This window comes from Acinonyx jubatus, chromosome A1 (genome assembly GCF_027475565.1).
Source record: "Acinonyx jubatus isolate Ajub_Pintada_27869175 chromosome A1, VMU_Ajub_asm_v1.0, whole genome shotgun sequence".
Classification (NCBI taxonomy): Eukaryota; Metazoa; Chordata; class Mammalia; order Carnivora; family Felidae; genus Acinonyx; species Acinonyx jubatus.
This window is the reverse complement of record NC_069380.1, coordinates 123,103,619-123,123,078: the sequence shown is the minus strand read 5'-3', so window position 1 is coordinate 123,123,078 and position 19,460 is coordinate 123,103,619. Positions and strand designations below refer to the sequence as shown.

General features: G+C 39.1%; 1 protein-coding gene across 2 annotated transcripts in view; it reads left to right on the top strand.

The window, feature by feature from the left end:
* The first annotated feature begins 1,495 nt into the window (after positions 1-1,495).
* ANKRD55 (ankyrin repeat domain 55) overlaps positions 1,496-19,460 on the top strand; it is a 173,519-nt gene continuing 155,554 nt past the window's right edge. For both annotated transcript variants that reach the window (XM_027041782.2, XM_015072562.3), the window contains exon 1: positions 1,496-1,623. The gene's annotated coding sequence lies outside the window, so the exon portion shown is untranslated. The remainder of the gene's footprint in view (positions 1,624-19,460) is intronic.

Below are 19,460 nucleotides of genomic sequence, written 5' to 3'. Positions count from 1 at the left end.
GAGAGACAGAGAGAGACAGAGAGAAGACACAAGTGACAAAGGGGCAGAGAAAAAGGAAGAGAGAGAATCCCAAGAGAGAGAATCTCTGACAGCACAGAACCTGATGTGGGGCTCTATCGCACAACACCACAGAGGGCCCCAGGAGACTCACAGGCTTTTCACACAGAAATAGAGGCACAAAACCTTAGGGCCTCCACTGCCTGAACACTCTATCCTGCAGACTGGTTTAGTCTGCAGCTGGAAATTTAGTTTCTTCCTGGGATCGTATGAAAGTGGGAGCCAGCCTTCTTTGCCATCAGTGTTCCCTTTACCTATTCAAATAACTGCTAGGCCATGAAGGTCTTTTTAACCGGCTCTTCTTTGGCCACCATACCCTATGAGAAGCAAGATTCTAACATGTGGTCACTGCATCCTATAAACTTTCCACCATAAAACAGCAAATCTTGGCCTTATTGTCCTGAAAGAGTGATTCTTTGCTACCCTGTGGGAAGAACCAATAGGGTCTCCAAATCTTGATTTCTTAAAGAAAGATTAAAATTTTTTTTTCTTGAAAATCTGTTCTCAAGACAATAGCCTTAAAAATAGGTCCTATTTTGAACACCAGGATCTGACTGTTTTCTGGGTTTTTACAATTGAAAAAGCCTACTTTTTAAAATCCAACCTTTCCCATTTCCCCATTCCTCCATTTTGACCCACATACAAAGATATCCCCAGTGTTTGAGCATGCCTATGGTCAAAGAGAGAAAGTAAAGAAGTCCACAAGCAAGAAAAGCCCAAAAGCACATTCATATTTTCCAAAGTTTTAAATGACATAAGGAAGGAAAGTTAACAATACTTCTTAAACTAATCCCGCCCCAGTGAATTTTTAGAGACATGGAAACTTTGTCCACATAGTCATCCAAAACGCCTAAGTGTTTGTTTTCTGTAACATGAAAGCTACATAGGAAATTATGCAAACCATTTGGAAAAAAACATGTTCCTTCTGCAGAATGGGCTCTTTCCTTTCCAGATCTAACTTTTGCTTTTGGGCAACTTGTTTATGTTCCCAAATATCTTCAGTTATCAGGAGCACAATAGCCATCAAGACTTATTTTTAGAAAGAGCACCACCACCCTATATTCTGAGACCCTTTTCACTCTGCTTTACCGAGAGATCTTATCTATTTTACATCTCATCTGTTCATGGACTACACAAGCACCTGATTCACAGCCCTTCAGCAATTACTGGTCTAGTGATGATCACAATCTATAGAAAATTTTAATAAATCATGAATGAGTTTCAGAAATATGTAGGCCTCTGTGTAAAATTCAATTTAGACTAACCAACTGCCATGGACTGAATTGTGTCCCCCACAAAATTCATATGTTGAAGCCCTAATTCCTAATGTGACTGTAATTGGAGCTAGAATGTTTAGGAGGTGATTAAGGTTAAATGAGGTCATGAAGGTCGGGTCCTAACCTGTTAGGATTGGTAGCTTTATAAGGCTCTCTTCCTCTCTTTCACATGCACCAACGAAAGGCCTGGGAAAACATGGTGAGAAGGTGGCCATCTACAAGCCAGGAAGAAAACCCGCACCAGAAGCCAAACCCTGCTGGAACCTTGATTTTGAACCTTCCAGCCTCTGTGAGTAAATAATTTCTGTTGCTTACATCTAGCCTGTGGTATTTTGTGGCAGCCAAACGGACTAATACACCAATCAACATGCAGGGTAAGAAAGTTTTACTCAGCATCATCTTCAAAATAGTCTTGAACACCAATTAGAGTTGCACGTGTATGTGTAGAGAAGATATTTTATTTTGTTCTGGAGTATGATCCAGGATTTGTGAGCATGTTTACTGAGAGTAAATTTTCAGTGATTTCTGCATGTTTAATTTGACTGATTGGCAGAACACAGTGGTTTCTTGAACAGAGCTGGGGAATACATACTAGCCTAGTATGAAGTGTTGCACACAGCTTTTGTGCATATGATGTCTATGAAATTTAGATAGTTTGGATTAAAACATAAGAAATACTGTGGGTTACCCTTACATAGGATCTTGACAGTAGAGAGACTCATTTATTTTAAAAAGAAAGAGATAACAATTGGGACAATTAGAAAGGGAGTTTCCCCTTCCTTGTTTTTAGTTTTAAAAAAGCATGTATATGTTGTACATTTAGTGTAAATTAATACCTTTACTTTAACTGCTTTACTTCTAGTAAACCTCATAACAACCTGAGGAGGCAGATATTCTGCTGCCTGTGCCACTATCTAATCGCATGATCGGGCAAGTCCTTTCAGGTTCCACACCTGGAAAATGGGGACAATATTAATACCGTTATCTAGGGCTGTGAAGATTACACGAGATAGTATGTGTAAAGTCCATAGAACAATATCTGGTATGGAGTAAGAAGCTCAATCAATGATAGACTTGTTAGCATTACCATTACTATTATTTTTCTTATAATAGTGATTTTATAGATCTGAAAGCTAAGTCTCAGAGCTGTCAAGGATCCTGCCTGAGACATAGCTAGTAATAAGTGACAAAGCCAGATCCATCTGATGTCAAAGTCCCTGCTCTACATTGGCCACCCACAACATTACCCTATCTCCAGCCATCTAGACATGGGCACCATGCTCTTACAAACACAGAGCTGAATACTCAGTTGACTAGAATGCCTGTCTTATTCAGGAGAGGAGTCCTTGCTTATTGGAAAAGAGCTTGACCTTTCTTTTCAGGGGTCAGGAGCTTGGGTCACTGCCTCAGACCAGAAGTGCAGAGCTGCCTTAATCTTACTCTGTCTTGATTACATCCTCCTTTCTCCTTACCCCACCTCCTGGATGCTGATAAAGCAAAGAAATAGCAACAAATGGAAAGCCTAAATAAACATTTCTTTACAGATCATACGAGAGGGGATTTTTCTTTTCCATTAAATATTTGATAACAACATCTTAGACAAGCTTTTTGATGTTACTTTCCCATATTTTGGACTGGATGAAAGTGTATGACTCATAGAAATGACCATGGGAGGAAAACCAAATGAGTCACCTTGCCCAGCCCATCTGGATGTTCCCTCCGCTGTGCCCCTGGGAGCAACATCCCTGAGGACCAACCCAGCCTGCATTCCTTGTGCAGCAGTGGGGGCTGCATAGGACAGGGGTTCCTTCAGGAGACACTGGAATCTCAGAAAAAAAAGTGAGTCAGGGAAAGTGAAACATCAGAGCCTGAAGGAGTTATCCTGAAGCTTTTCCAAAAAACATTTACTGCTATCAGCTCAGAGGTTTCTTGTCCACATTTCATCACTTCTAACTCCCAGCTACACCCCCATGGCAGAACACTGTCTCCTCAGTGCTGTGCACACTTCAAAGAGTTGCCGTCCATGGTACCTTCCTCCCCTTTCAAGCAAGCTTGAGGCACTTAGATTTGTGTATCTTTCCAACAGATAAATCTCTGTTCCCTTCACTGTTTTTATTGCTCTGTTGGAATCTATCCAGTATGTATCCTTCTGGTACCAAAGTGCCCTGGTTAAGCCCACGCTCTGGCCTTGGTTTCTGGGAGTTGGAGGGAGAATTGCTACATCATTCAGCCCACTTTGCCTCAGGCCTTTTGAAACTTCCTCCTTTTAGTCATCTAGTCAGTGAACCACATTTAAAACCTAAGCTGCTGTCCATTTCTGTGCAACCTGAGTCTCTCTTGGTATGCTGTTTCTCTATATTCACTCTTCGGTGTTCTCATTTCAGACTTTGGTGCCTGGGGGCCTTGAACTTGAATGCCTACAGCCTTAATTATTTAGCTTATGGACTTTGGGCAAGGTGATCAATCTGTCTGAGCCTCAGTTTCCTCATCTGGGGCAAGAGGATAATAATTACTATTTCCTAGCATTGGGTGAAGATTTATAGCTGACTGAGTTGGAATCATGCTGGTTGCCTTCAGTGGGCCTCTTGCAGCCCACATCATCCAATAACCTCTTTTTGTCCAGTGACAATTCCCCTTGATGGTCATTCAAGGTGACTTTTTAAAAATTTTCCATTCATATTTTCTCTCAAAGGAGATTTTTTTTTCTGTCTTCGCCAGAATTTGTAATTCTGCTATTTCTTTATTCTCTGATACCAGGGGCTGACTTAAGTCTAAAATTGCAGTAGTATCTTATAACCCTTATCCAAATCATTAATAAAAATTGAAAACGATGTCAGTTTTTCCACTGGTGCTTTTACAAATTCATTGAAAACTTCTTGGGGCAGCTGGGTGGCTCAGTCGGTTGAGCGCTTGATTTCGGCTCAAGTCATGATCTCGTGGTTTGTGGGTTCAAGCCCTGCATCAGGGTCTGTGCTGACAGCTCAGAGCCTGGAGCCTGCTTCGGATTCTGTGTCTCCTTCTCTCTCTGTCCCTCCCCTGCTCGTGCTCTCTCTCTCTCTCTCTCTCTCTCTCTCTCAAAAATAAATACACATTAAACAACAAAAAAAATTTTTTTAATTACTACTCCAAGGGTCACCTGAGTGTCTCAGTCGGTTAAACATCTGACTTCAGCTCAGGTCATGATCTCACGGTTTGTGGGTTCGAGCCCTGCATCGGGCTCTTTGCGGACAGCTCAGAGCCTAGACCTTCCTTTGGATTCTGTGCCCCTCCCCCACTTGTTCTTTATCTCTCTCAAAAATAAATTAACACTTAAAAAAATTAAAAAACAAAACAAAACTTCTCTCACACAGAATTCATATAACTTCTAAATAAATCCAGACATGTGAACTGAAAAGCAATAGAAAGACTGCCTTTACATGCATAAGCAAATTCACCAGGAACATTAAAATACCCTCAGGTGACTTTTAAAAATAACACTTTAATCTCTGCTCAGTTAAGAAAAAGGCAAACAAAAGAGATAAAGCTCTCAATATAATGTGGTGCTTTCATTTTGTGTTAATTGGCCTTAGGTATGTTTATATATATTTTTTCACCTGTCCAGGTTGTTAAGAGATAATTTCTTTGCAGATAATTTGATTTTAAATTTGATAATCTATTTCCTTCTTTTTAGAATGACATACGGACTTCTAACACTCAACTCTTAGATATCTGTGCAGAGTTCTTCAAAGAAACAAAGCAGTTATAACTGTCGTTTAAAATGTTGGGGTGCCTGGGTGGCTCAGTCGGTTCAGCGTCCGACTTCAGCTCAGGTCACGATCTCACGGTTCGTGAGTTCGAGCCCCGTGTCAGGCTCTGGGCTGATGGCTCAGAGCCTAGAGCCTGCTTCTGATTCTGTGTCTCCCTCTCTCTCTGCCCCTCCCCCATTCATGCTCTGTCTCTCTGTCTCAAAAATAAATAAACATTAAAAATAAAATAAAATAAAATAAAATAAAATAAAATGCACCCAAAAGCCTCCCCTTCAATGTAGGTTAATATTCCAAATGTCAATTGTGGAACAATTTCAAGTTAAACTAAAAGAGACACAAAGGGATCTATCTTTTATTTAAGGTGTATTTTTTTTATAGCTACATCAAATCTACCCTACCTCACTCATCTCCCCCAAATAGCCAATAATCAACAGCCATGAATTAAGTTATATTTCCGTAAACTGTTCTGCTACCAACCTAAGGACCATTCTGTTGCTTGAGGCCTGCTTTTCTGTAAAGAGCTCTTAGTCCATAAAAAGGATTTTAAGATTATAAGCCCAGCAAACATTAATCCTAGGCAGAAATAGGAAAGCAAAGTTTTCACATTCAACAGTGTTCCTGATAGATTATCATTCCTATTCAGAATGTGAATTATGACTAAACTAGTGATTAAGCTAAAAATAAAATATGTATCTCAATTCTTTCATAATTACAGCATTACTTCTATGGAGAAAGGGAGTTTCAGAAAGAGTTGGCTAGTAGTTTTCACCATGATTAAAGCATAATCTAACAACTGCAGACCCAAATCAATCTATTCAAGTCACTTGTTGTTATTAGCATATTAGTGACAAGATATAAAATATAGAAAAGATTAAGTCATTATGGAGACCCGAGAATGCAAGTGTAAGCTCCTTCAGAGGCCAGGCAGGTCACAGTGAGTGAAGCAGGCTCAAGGGTTAACTGGAGAGCTGGCCTCTGGATAAGGGGATAGCTGCTACTTCATTCCAGCCATTTAATATCAAGTGGAAAAGCAGGTCCAAAAGATCTGTTAGATCTTCTGAGTTTTGGAGAGAACCCCAAAATAATAGTTTTTTTTTTAATGTGAACTCTGCTCATATTCAAATTTTTAAAGTAATTTGAATTTTATTTATTTTTAAGAGACAGAGAGTGAGGGAAAGGGGGAGCAGAGAGAGAGGGAGACACAGAATATGAAGCAGGCTCCAGGCTCTGAGCTGTCAGCACAGAGTCTGACGCTAGACTCAAACTCACAGACTGTGAGATCATGACCTGAGCTGAAGTCACACATCTAACAAACTGAGCCACTCAGGTGCCCCTAAAGTAATTTGAATTTTTAAAGCATTCACTGCAAGCCCAAAGGAACCCCAACTGGGGGCAACATTAAGCTTCCCTGATGCTAATGTGTGATCTTTAATTTAAATTATATGGTAGCCACTAGCTGGATGATCACCAAACTTATTTCCTCTTCTTTCTGAGCACACAGCTAAATTATATTTCTCAGTCTCCCTTACAGTTAGCCCAAAAGAATGTGGGTGGAAGCAATGGCCATCACTACCAGGCTCTACCCTCCACTCCCTCCCTCTCCTCTCTTCTCTGCCAGCCCAATGCAGAGAATCCAGAAGGGCCTCATGGTCCTGGAAGATGGCATAACCTCCACATGTGAGAAGCCCAAATGCCCTCTTGGAGGAGACCCTCCCTCACTGCTCCTCCACCTCCAAGAGACTTGCATTATACTGTGAAAGCAAGAAATAAACCTTTTTAAAAGCCCTTGAGATATTGGGGTTTTTACAACATTTAGCTGATCTTGATCATATAGTTTAAGAATTTCTCCATTGCACGTCAATAAGGGAGGTTCGTTAACCCAATTTGATCTTTAAGCCCTGAAACCTCAAAAATAATGAAACTATTTTTCATACTACATACTGAAGTAGTACATGAAGAAATAATGCTAATATTTTAAGTCCACTTTGTTTTTGTGAGATCACAAATGGGAGTATGTTTCCATAACTAAACTGTGTTCATGAAGAAGCTTTACTGCTAGAGATAATAAGCCTTCTTTCTGTATAAAATGATCTAAAGGCAAAGACAGGGGTGAGTTAGAGAGGACTACATTCCATAACCATATCCTCAAGTCCTTTTCTCCTTCAGGTTATCTTTCACAAATTTGGCTGACCTAAAATCCCATCACTTCTTGAATAGCCTGAATAGTTGTGTGTTGAGTAGAAATTAGAGTGCTTCCTCCCTCTTCCTCCTACTTTTAGTTTTTCTGTATCCACCTACATAACTCCTATTTTTAACATTCACCCCAGAGAGAAGTACTAATGCATTAGAATGTTTTAACTATTCCTATTTAAAATCATTTCTTCTTTTGAAAACTTGAATAATTTCTAAATCAGTAAGGAATGCACACATAGAAAATAGGGAAAATATGCAGAATGTAGTTTTATGACCCCTCTGCTTCATTCTCAGAATGAAGAATTCCATTCCCAACAATGAACAAGTTCATTGGAACATAGGAAAAAAAAATAGCAAAGTGGCCTTTGTAATAATGATAGACATTTTCAAGTGAATTAGTAAACTGGGTAAGCACATACATATTTAAATGAAATATTTGCAGAATCAGAAAGTAAAGTAGTGATATAGTCTTGTGACTAGATTGGGCACCAAATGCGATATTAAGAGAGTAGCATAGAACAGTAATAATCTTCTTATAATCACCGTAAGTCAGACCTTTGGTAGACTGTCACTTGCAGCTGTAGTTCATAGTGCAGAAGAAAATGCAGTACTTGGTGAAAATTTAGAGAAGAACCACAAATCTGGTTAAGAGAATGATAACAAGATCTACCTGGAGAAAGTAAACTTAAGCCACAGTTTCTAAGTATATGAAGGGCTTTGCTTCCTTTCTTTGGAGAGAGGGAAAAACAAGAAAAGATGGACACAGAAGATACACAGATGGACAACAGACACATGAAAAGATGCTTGCCATAACTAATCATCAGGGAAATGCAAATCAAAACCACAGTGAGGTATCACCTCACACCTGTCAGAAGTGACCCAAGGATGACAAAGATCCAGAGACAAAGATCCATGGGACCAAACAGAAATTGAATATCTTATACATAATTTTGGTACTATTAGATCGATAAGCCAAACTCTATAAGTTAGACACTTGTGGATTTCATTATTTCCTTGATTATTCTGCTTTTGGTTTTCATAGCCTTTAGAAGTCTTTTGCCAATTAGGGGTGCCTGGGTGGCTCAGTCAGTTAAGCATCTGACTGTGGCTCAGGTCATGATTTCACAGTTCATGAGTTCAAGCCCTGCATCGGGCTCTGTGCTGGCAGCCCAGAGCCTGAAGCCTGGAGCCTGTTTTAGATTCTGTGTCTCCCTCTCTCTGTCCCTCCCCCACTTTCACTCTCTCTCTCTGTTGCTCAAAAATAAATAAACATTAAAAAAAATATGTTAGAAGTCTTTTGCCAATTAAAAATAAGAAGGTTCGTCAGTTAACTGGCTTGTTTTGAGGTTAAGAGGTAGAGGATACTAGATGATGCAAGAGGTAAAAGGAACAAGAAAAAGAAGAGGATTTAGATTTTCCCCACACTTGAACTCAAGAAGGATAAGAGAAACAGTGGAATCATAAGTGGTTATAGCAGAAGTGGCCAAGGTGGAAGAATCCCAGGGAGTGGGAGACACTCAAGTCAGGGACTGCTTGATGCAGAAATCCTTCCATGAAAGTCTTTCCCCTTGGAGTGGCACTCATATGTACCAACCTTGGAAGGAAGGCATTGAGTTCGTTTATTCATCAGAACTGAATAAAAGCTATGGAATGAAAATCTGTCTCCTTTCCCTATACAAACCCATCAAAGAAATGGTTCCTCCCAAGCAGTGACTTCCTTAAAAGTCAAGATCAAGAAGGAAGAGGTTCAAGAAGGAAGGAAGAGGTTGGCATTTAGGAAAAATGCCAACTGGGTGGCAGAGCCCTAAGCAGTACAAATTAACTTTAAAATCAGGTGCTATCAGCCCTCCAACATTGTCACTTTTCAAGATTTTTAACTTAGGTCTTTTGAATATCCATGCAAATTTTAGAGTTAGCTTGTCAGTTTTTACATGCCAAAAATGTCTGTTGGATTTTAACTGAGATTATGCTACATCTGTAGCTCAGGAGTGGGCAAACTTTTTCTCTAAGGGGTCAGATAGTAAAACCTTGGTTTGCAAGCATAATTCATTCTGGAAACATGCTTGTAATCCAAAGCACTTGTATACCAAAGTGAATTTCAAGAACCAGTGGCTCAGTTGTGATCATGTGACATTCGGCCTCATGTACAACTCATATTGCAAGACATCATTCATTTATCAAGTTAAAATTTATTAGAAATGTATGCTTGTCATGTGGAACACTTGCATAATGAGTTATTTGCAATCCAAGGTTTTACTGTATTTTAGATTGGTGGGGGTGGCACAAAGACCCATGCAATAGATAAATGAAAATAGGTATGGCCATGTTCCAATAAAACTTTACTTACAAAAGCAGGCAGCTTTGGCCTATGAACCATAGTTTGGCCCATGAGCCATAGTTTTTTGACCCTATAGTGGAGGAAAAACTTTTCCTTCTACTCTCCTGGATTCTGTATCTGTGGCACTGAAAAGTAAACTGACAAAAGATAGATTAACAACAGAAAAACAGCCAAATTTATTAACATGAGTGGTGCATATACATATAGGAGAAACTCAGTGTTGAATAAATGGAAGGAGTGGTTAGAATGTGGATTTTAGATAGCATTTTAACAAAGGAAGATAAATTTGTAGAGAAGTGACAATAAAGGAAAAGGGGTTTAGGCTTTTAGGGGTCACAAACTGTGGGATGGTAAATATATAGAGAAGCTAATGGATGATGAGGTCTAATTAGTGCGTTTTGTTTGTTATAGACTGGTAGTGCCATCTCACCTCAAAGGATAAGGTAGGCCCCCCTTCCTGGTAAGGAAATAGAAGGAGGACAACTCAACAGTAGGAGTTTGTGTTTTGGTTTCATACAGATAGGGGGAGGGCAGAGAGCTTGTCCTGTGGCTTTTTCTTTTTTCTTTTCTTTTCTTTTCTTTTCTTTTCTTTTCTTTTTTTATTTCTTTATTATTGTATTACATAAAGATTTTGGGGTTTTTTTAATGTTTATTTATTTTTGAGAGAGAGAAAGGGGAGCCCAAGTAGGGCAGGGGCAGAGAGAAGAGGGGGACAGATGATCCCAAGCAGGCTCTGCCCTGACAACAAAGAGCCTGATGTAGGGCTCCAACCCATGAACCATGAGATCATGACCCATGTGGCTGCTTTTTCTTAACTGCCTTCAGCTCAAAATAATCCTTATTCCAAAGTGGCATATTTTGGAGTGGCATGCTCTGAACCTCTTTATTCTCTGTTATAGATCAATTGACATTGAACAATGTTACGTTTTCCAGTCCATAAGCATAGTATATCTCTCCCAGTGAATTCTGCTATTTTAATTCAGCAATGTTTTGTTGCTTTCAGTGTACAAGTATTGTACATTCTTGTTAAATATATGCATACTTGATGAATTTTTTGTAAATGGATTCAAATTAACTTCATATCAGTGAAGTTTATTTCTGTAAAGTCTATTTTAGGGAATATGGGAATTTATAATTTATTCCTTATAGTCAAGAAGATTGCTACTGTTTTGCTTACCAAGTGATATTCAAATACAGAACTGGAATAAAACTAAAAATCAATATAAACTAATCTGCTCTTAAATTCACATTAAGATTCCCTCTTTGATTTAATGCTTCCAAATAAAGGCTTTTTAGAAAAGCAACTCAGGAACAGAAAATATAGAATTAAGATTACAAAGAATCAGCTCTCCACAAATCACACTTAGTGAGGGTAAGAACTGCTACATGTTTTATTTTGAATGGCCACTTTAAAAAGAAAAAAAAAAGATTTACCATTGTAATTATATTCTGCTCAGAACAGCCTTAAGATGAGTTGGTAGGATATGTATATGCCTCTAGGTGGTCATGAAATTAGGCCTGGGATTAAGGTGTTGCCACAAAAAATTCCTAAAGTAAAAAGCCATAAACAATGAAGAGTACTTGTCTTATGTGCATATGTATGGTACAGTGGTAAAGATCATGGGGTTTGCAATCAGAGAGCCCTGGTTTCAGTCCTGGCTCTGCTACTTTTACCCTCTGAGACGTTGGTCAAGTCATTTAAACTTCCAAGTTCCAATTTCCTCATACATGAAATGAAAACAATATTACTACGTACTGCATGAAGTTGTGGTGAGTATTGAATGAGATAATAATGTATGAAAAATTCTTGCACAGTTCCAGGAATGTAGTAAATGATCAATATGAAATAGACACTATAATAATGTTCTTATTTATGAAGATGTTGAAATCGGTGTTGGTGATGATGATTGTATAAAGCTTATGTATATGACAAGTTTGTTCTGACTTCATCCACCAAAACCCTTAATACAAGCAAGAGAAATATCTGATAAATATCTTTAGATTTCAGTAGTCAGCTGGGGAGAGTTGGGGGTGTGGAGAGATGGAGAGATTGATGGTATAGAAACAAACAGTAATTCTTTCTTATTGGGAAGAATTACTGAGAAAGGAAGGCCTAGAAAAGAGCAATGAAGGCCAGTCCTGACACCCTTTTTGTTCCATAACAATAGGAAGAAACAGAATCTCTCTTAAGGGTCTTTGCTTCTGGTCTTTTGGATCCCAAATCCTCTATTCTCTGTTTTATGTCAAGGCCAAAAATGAATACTAATGGTTTTTTATTTAAAAAAAAAAAAAGAGCTCTGTGGGCTTCTCATGAATTAGCATTCCCCCAGAGAGAAGCGGTTCACCTTCAGATAAAACCAACAATAAGCCATTTGTTGCTAACCAGTGTCCAATATACAAAGACTAGAGGTTAAACCTGGAAGAGTTTAGAGAAGACAATGCATTTTCAGTTAAGTCTTTACAGGAGAAAGCACTGAACATGATCATGATTTATGCAGAGAAATTTAGCCACTTTTAGTATGAAAAATGGTCTGCCATGCAACATAAACAATCTTTTGCACAGCTACTTTTTAAATACATCCATTTATCTTTCATCATTTTTATTACTGCTGCGCCTTATTATAAACATTATGAGCAGGATCATTTACAAGGGATAAAAGAGTCAAGAAAGTAGCACTTACTCATGAGAGTGATGAAATGCTGATACAGTCGTGTGTGTGTGTGTGCGCAGATTTCCACATCTTTTTTGTCTGCCTTTGCATGTTCTAGGCTAAGGGATTTCCTTGTGTAGAATTTCTATCAGAAATGGCTTGCTACTTTATTCAGCACTCTCAGAGTCCTCTCCTGAATCCAGTAGTATGCCAAGCATAGGGCCCAGCCTTGTACACATTTATTTATATTTTCTTTCATTTAATCACACTTTTCTTGCTATCCTTATGGTCACTGTCTTAGGTCAAATCTTCAAACATCTTACCTGTTTTTAGGACCCTCCAACTGGTCTCCTTACCTTATTTCCTGGCTGTTCTAATTTATACTCCATACATTAAATTATGTTCTCTTGAGCATCTTTCTAGGACTCTGGGGAAAACATCCTTTTAAAATCATTTAATCTCACATCATACTCAGGTTCAAGTCAACAAAAATCTTGGGAATGGCCATGAAAGTCTAGCTCTTTCCACACCTCCATCCCCAATTCAAAACCTGAAAAAAAAGAAAATAGGTAACATTTTTGAAGTTTTGACCCAAGAGAGTAACCATGAGGATAGCGAGAAAAGGTTGATTATGAACAACATCTAAAGGGTAGCATCTGTAGGACCTGTGTGACTGAGTTGATTGGTCAGCGTTCAAGGGTGATGCCAAGTCACTCATTTGAGGAACTAGTTCAGTGGTGGTTGTGCAGCCACAGGCAACTGCTGATCTGCTTTCTTTCACAAAAGATGGGTTTTCACTTTGTAGATTTAATGTTTTCTTGATTGCCAATCATCCTAGAGCGTCCCTTCCTTGCTGATTTGCTCCCTGGTGTGTGCCCACACAAAATTTATTCTCCCCTCACCTACCCACTTCCCTACCATATCAAAATCTGCAGCTTCCCCAAGTCCTCTTGTCACTATTTGATGGGCAATGATACTAGTGAATTTCCTGATAGATTGCAAAATGTTGCATTAACAAAATATTAAATGAGCAATATTCTCAAGGGGGTTGGATGAGGTAATCCTCAAAGCCCCATTCTCAAAAATTCTCTGATTTGCTGCATTTCTGCTTAGTTCATGGACTCACAAATGAACTGTCATTTCTAATGTGGATTTGCTAAAGACACAAAGATAGCCAGGACTAGTGAGATAAGACTAAATGAACACCCCACTTACCATGATGGAGTTGTCCCCAAATCCATCTTTTGTTTGGCCTATGTGGAAAATAAACAACAAACAAATTAATAAGCAAATGCTAGCAGAGTAAGTTCCACATAGTTATCATTTCCTGATTCCCAGAGCTACCACACGGATTAAATTCAGTTGGTATCCCGAGGACTCCAGTGCTGCCTTACAAAAACAATTAGTCTGGTAAAGCAACATCCAGGCAGTCTGCTGAAGCCTGATTCCAGGAAATAGACACTTTGACAAAGTAACAAGCATGGATGCCCAAGGGAAAGAGAAACCCTGAAAGATAATTGTTTTAAGTAGCTGTTTAATGATTGAGCACCTTGAAATGCTTTCACTTGGTGGGGAGAAATTATACTACCTAGGGATGTGTGGGTGGCTTTTAAAGTTGACAGACAGTAACGAGTTCTGGTTTATAAAAAGAGGTATTTTATTGCTCTAGCAATTTTTACACCTCCTGAGACATCTCCATTGTATATTTACACCTGTATTAAGAAAAAAGAACAAAGCAAAGAAGGAAGAAAGAAAGGAAGGCAGGAAGGCAGGAAGGCAGGAAGGCAAGAAGGAAGAGTGTTTCTACCTCGTTTCCAAAGACTCTTGTAACATTTTAAAAGCTAATAGTAATTGATCTCTTAGAACTCCTCAGGCTTTGTGCTTGGGGCTTTACAAATATTAGCTTATTTAACCTTCACAATTATGTAAGAAGCATTATTTCCCCCTTCTTTTTTAATGTTTGTTTGTTTGTTTGTTTGTTTGTTTTTGAGAAAGAACAGGGAAGGGGCAGAAAGAGAGAGAGAGACAGAGGATCCGAAGCAGGCTGTGGGCTGACAGCAGAGAGCCCAATTATTTGGGGCTTGAACCCACAAACCATGAAATCAGGACCTGAGCCAAAGTCAGACACTCAACTGATGGAGCCATGCAGGTGCCTCCATTTCCCCCTTCTGATAGCACTAAAACCAGAGAAATCCTATGCAAACAGGTACGAGTTAACTATTTTGCCAGAATGCAAAAAAATTGAAAGGAATCTTTCTCTATCCTTTTCACAAAGCTTCTCCAAGTTAAGTGAAGGAACATTATAGTGTATAAAAAGGCAAGGCTCCACTGAGTCCTCATTTCCACTGCTAATAGCTGCTTGAAGACTTTGAATAAGTCAATGACCTCTCTGGGCCTTCGTTCCTTCCTTATTGAAAGGATGGATAAACAGTCCCCAACCCAGCTGCACACTAGAATCACCTGAAGAACTTTGAAAAACTGCCAATGCCCCAACCCTGCCCCCACCCTAATTCCTGACTAACTGAATATCAGAATATCTGGAGTTGGGGTAAAGTATGTGGCTTTATTGCAGGAAACAGAGCATATATGTCCCTACCTCTTTGAGCAAACAACTTAGTAGGAGAGCCAAAAGGCAAACAACACTTATATGTATGTTAATATATTAATATACACTTATATTTCATGTATATATAACAGTTGTGGTAAGTGCTATCAAGGAAAAAGAGAAAAAGCAGTGTTAGAGTGAGTAATAAAGAGAACATGATCAAAAGTGAGGAGCAGGGGCTTGGGAAGACCTTACTGTGTGTCAGAGGGATAGGAAGTAGGAATTGGTCAGGCACAGGGCAGAGGCAAGAGCTTCCCAGGCTAAGGGAATATATATCTTTCTTGGTTAGATACGTATCAAACTTGATTGTCTGTTTCCATAATACATGCATACATATACACACACATACAGATATATTCCCATATATTCCCATAACAAGTTACATATAAAGTAACTTGTTTGAAGGCCTCCAAGACAGCAAAGAAAGGTGCAAAGGACAGGACAAAGTGATAAGGGGAGCTGCATGAGGTTGGCCTTGGGGAGGTCAGCAGCAGCCAGAAAGTGTTATTTGTTGTATTGAGGATCTTAGATTTTGTCTTAAGTAAAATAGCAATAGTAAGCCAGTGATGGTTTGGGGCATGAGAGTTACACATTCAGATTTGTCTTTTAAAATATCGCTTGTAATTAAGTGTGGACAAAGGTATGGGCTAAAGAAAAAGGGCTAAAGAAAAAGAGGAGAAAGTTAGAAGGTACTGTAATAACTGGAGTGAAGCTTTTGTTCCTTAATGAAGCCAAGTTTTAGTAGAATTCTAGGTACCTGTGGAGACTGAATAAAGAGTGGAAGAACATGAGGCAAGAAGTTTGACAGAATGCAAGTGACATAATTCATTAAAAATCAGTAAATTGCTTTGTACTGAATTTAGAGTAGTGCCTTTGACTTTAATACATGCTAGTCTCTTCCGCCTGGGTTTATTCTGTTCCCGTGTAAGCACACTGACTTACCCTGCCCCCATTCCTATTCTCTCTCCCATTGTGTTTCTTCTTCCTTGTCATTGTTTATATTTCTATTCCAAGGCTTATGGTGCCATTCAACCCTGTAGCTCCCATTTTCCATCCTTGCAAGGGTTTCCACTGTGCACTAGAGCATGGTTGGAGGAAGACACTAATTATGCAAGGTTTGGCCAAGCATTGATTATTTAGCTTTTTGTGCCCTGCTTGAGTGGCTGGTCCACTGGCTTCAGTCCATTTCCTAATGGAGAGGTGTCAGCTTCACAAAAACATCACCTCGATTGGCACTAATTACCACCTTTCAGAGCCATCATCACCCAAAGGCTTAGGAATGAAAGGTCAGCAGGAAAATGAACTTCCACTCACACCTTCTGGGGTGGTCCCTGGCTTCTGATCATGCAGAGAGCAAGGGCTTTTGGGCAACAAGCCTCTCTGCTTTTCTGCTCTTACACCAGATGTTTCTTGAGAAGCCAGCCTTATGACACCAATCTTCAGCTCATGCAATCACTGGACCCACAGCAGAGCTTTGCCTTGTTAAATTTTTGTCCCTGTCCTAGTTTCCCAATGATTCCCAGTGGAGAGACTGGGTTCAAACAACAAATGGTCCTGGAGAAGGTGGCAGTAGCATGCCCATACCCCAGCAGGTGTATGTTCACAGTGCCCACATCCTTATCCAGGCAGTGAATTAGTTGTCCCCCGAGACTTCCTGCATAAAAATAGCTCTGGGTCAAAGACAACTTTTCACATGAATTCTTTACCTTTGATCCTCCTGACATCTTTTTGAAGGGCACAGGGCAGGCATTGTTATTAGACCCATTTTACAAATAAAGGGATAGAGACCAGAGAGACTTATGACTCGCACAAGGTCCAGTAGTCATTTTATGGTGGAGCTGGATCCCCAAAGTGAACTATTATGAGGTGCAGGGGTATGTGGATCAAATGAGATCACATATACTAAAGCACCTTGAAACCTGGAAAGCACTAGGTATTAGTTTCCTGAGGCTAAAGTAATAAATTACCACAAAATATATTCTTTCACAACTCTGGAGTCCAGAAGTCTGAAATCTAGCGGGACCTCTCCTCCCCTGGGAGGCTCTAGGGGAAATCTATTGTTTGCCTCTTCCAGATTCCAATGGTTGTCACCATTTCTTCACCTGAGGCCACTTTACTCCAATCTCTGCCTGCATGGTTATGTTCTCTCTTTCGCCTCTCTGTGTTCTCTTCTGTCTCAAATCTTCCTCTGCCTTTCTCTAGAAGAATACTTACTTGTTATTGAATTTAGAGTCTACCCTCTAATCCATGGTGATTTACTCATCTCAAGATCCATAATTTAATTCCATCTGCAAATACCCTTTTTCCAAACAAGGTTACATTCATAGTTCAGGGATTAGGCCATGAGTATATATACAGTATTTATGGTTGTTGCTGGTGATGACGGTGGTGGTGATGCTGCTGGGGATGCTGACAGAGGCCAAGAACTGTCCAGTAGTCCACATGACACCCCTTTTTCTATGTCTGACAATCAAGTTGAAGCCGCATAACCTGGTAGTTAAGAACATGGACTCTGGAGCCAACCTGCCCAAGGTTCAAATCCTAATTCTACACTCGATGATTATGTGACATTGAACCACTTCCTTTATCTCTCTGGGTCTTTGTTTCTTCCCTTGTAACACGAAGGTAACAAAGTCTTTCCTCACAAGGTTGTTACAAGAATCAAATGATTTAATTATGTGTAAAATGCTTAGACCAGTGTCTACATTACAGAAACGTTGACTGTAATTATTCCTTAAGTGGCACCACATCACCTGTTTATTATTGAAGTAATGATTTGGGTAAATAATGGACTTGTTCCCCTAGAGAAGCATTTTTTTAATCAGTCACTAATTCTAAGACTTTCTGGGTGTATTTTCTAAAAAGGAATATTCCAAATTATGTGTAGAAAAAAAACTAAATGCAATGAGAAGGATTTTTTTTTTAATCTTCCATTAGCGTCTCATTTGATTGTGAAGTTTCTGGTGTCTTTTGAGTTCATTTTTCAGTCTAAAAGTTCAGTTTGTCTTACAAGGATTTGGAAGAGTTCTGCAGGCTGACAAGTCCGTAAAATATTAGATAGAGACATTTAATAGAATGCAGGGGTTTTTAGGAAGGATTAAGTGTTTGAGCAAAATGTTACAAATTAGGATGATGTCAGATAGACTGACTTGTGGAGCTTCAGCCCAAACAAGTAATGTTAGGCTTCCTGGTCTAGAGCTGAGTACTCCTGTACTCTTTTTATGGGTTTTATTTACAATAAACTCTGTTGTTTTTCCTAGAATCTGTCCAATTTACCCTGCTTTAGTCTCAGCCAGAGGCACACTGTCAGAAGAGAAGTTAAGAATGAGGTTTTTGCTCCTGAAATGAGGCTTACTAAGATAAACATTAATTTTGGCATCTCATTAGTATATCCAAAAGAAAATGATGGGGGAACCTAAGGGCTGTCGTAAAAATAAATGTTGACAGAAAATAGACCAACTAGAAGGAACCTCGGGTGTCAATTTATACAATTCCTGTAACTTTATTTTTTTTAACTTTTTTATTGTGGAAGTAAAGTATACTCATCAAATATTTTGGAAGTTATAGAGAAGTGCCCCCCAAAACTAAATAAAACTGTTTATAGTAGTCTTAATATCCAGAGATAACTACTACTAATATTTTTATTTATTTTCTTCTAATATAAGATGCAGTTTTCTTTCCATGGCTGGAGTCATGCTGCTGAAATTAGAAGTGAGTTTCCTCTTGGGGCACCTGGGTGGCTTCATCAGTTAAGGGTCTGACTCTTGGTTTTTGGCTCAGGTCATGATCTTGTGGTTTCATTGTTCGAGCCCCACATTGGGCTCTGCACTGTCAGTGCAGAGCCTGCTTGGGATTTTCTCTCTCTCCCTCTTTATACCTACCCCCAACTCATGCTGTCTCTGTCTCTCTCAAAAAATGAATAAATAAAAACAAAAGAAATGCTTCTCCTCTCTAGAAAGACTGCATTTTGATCCTTTTTTATTATAACAAGATGATGACTTATACTATAAAAGACAGAGCTGGATCAAAAGAGTCTCCCTCTCCTTTGAGTGCAGTCTCATATTACACTGCCAAGGAGTACCCAGTTGTCCACACTAATTCTGTCCTTTGCCCAAACGTGGGACTGTGCCACTGTTCTCCCAGGTCCACGTAGCCCTTCAAGTTGATGAAGCAGTGTTGTCTTCTACTGCCAGCTGAATAGCAATACTAGAAAGTAGTCAAGGATACATCTCTTTTTTTAGGACAGCTGAAAACATTATTGATAATAATAGTTAAAATTAACTGAGATCTTTCTGTCTAAATACTTTGAATCTAGTAACTCATTTAATCCTTACAATAATCCAATTAGATGATTCACTTTCAATAGGTGCAAAGACAGGCTTTGACTTTTACAGTTGTCTTGCTTCTAATCACTTTAGAAGAACCGTTATAGAGATGCTGGCAGTGTGATGGTGATACCAAAGCTGCAGAACTTTCTAGTGATTAAGGGAAACTGGAGACGTTTCAAAACTGAAAATCTGAGAGTGAGTTAGAAATTCAGGATTTATTCAAGTGTGAGATGTTACCATACTTCAATAAATAGAATGAATTAAT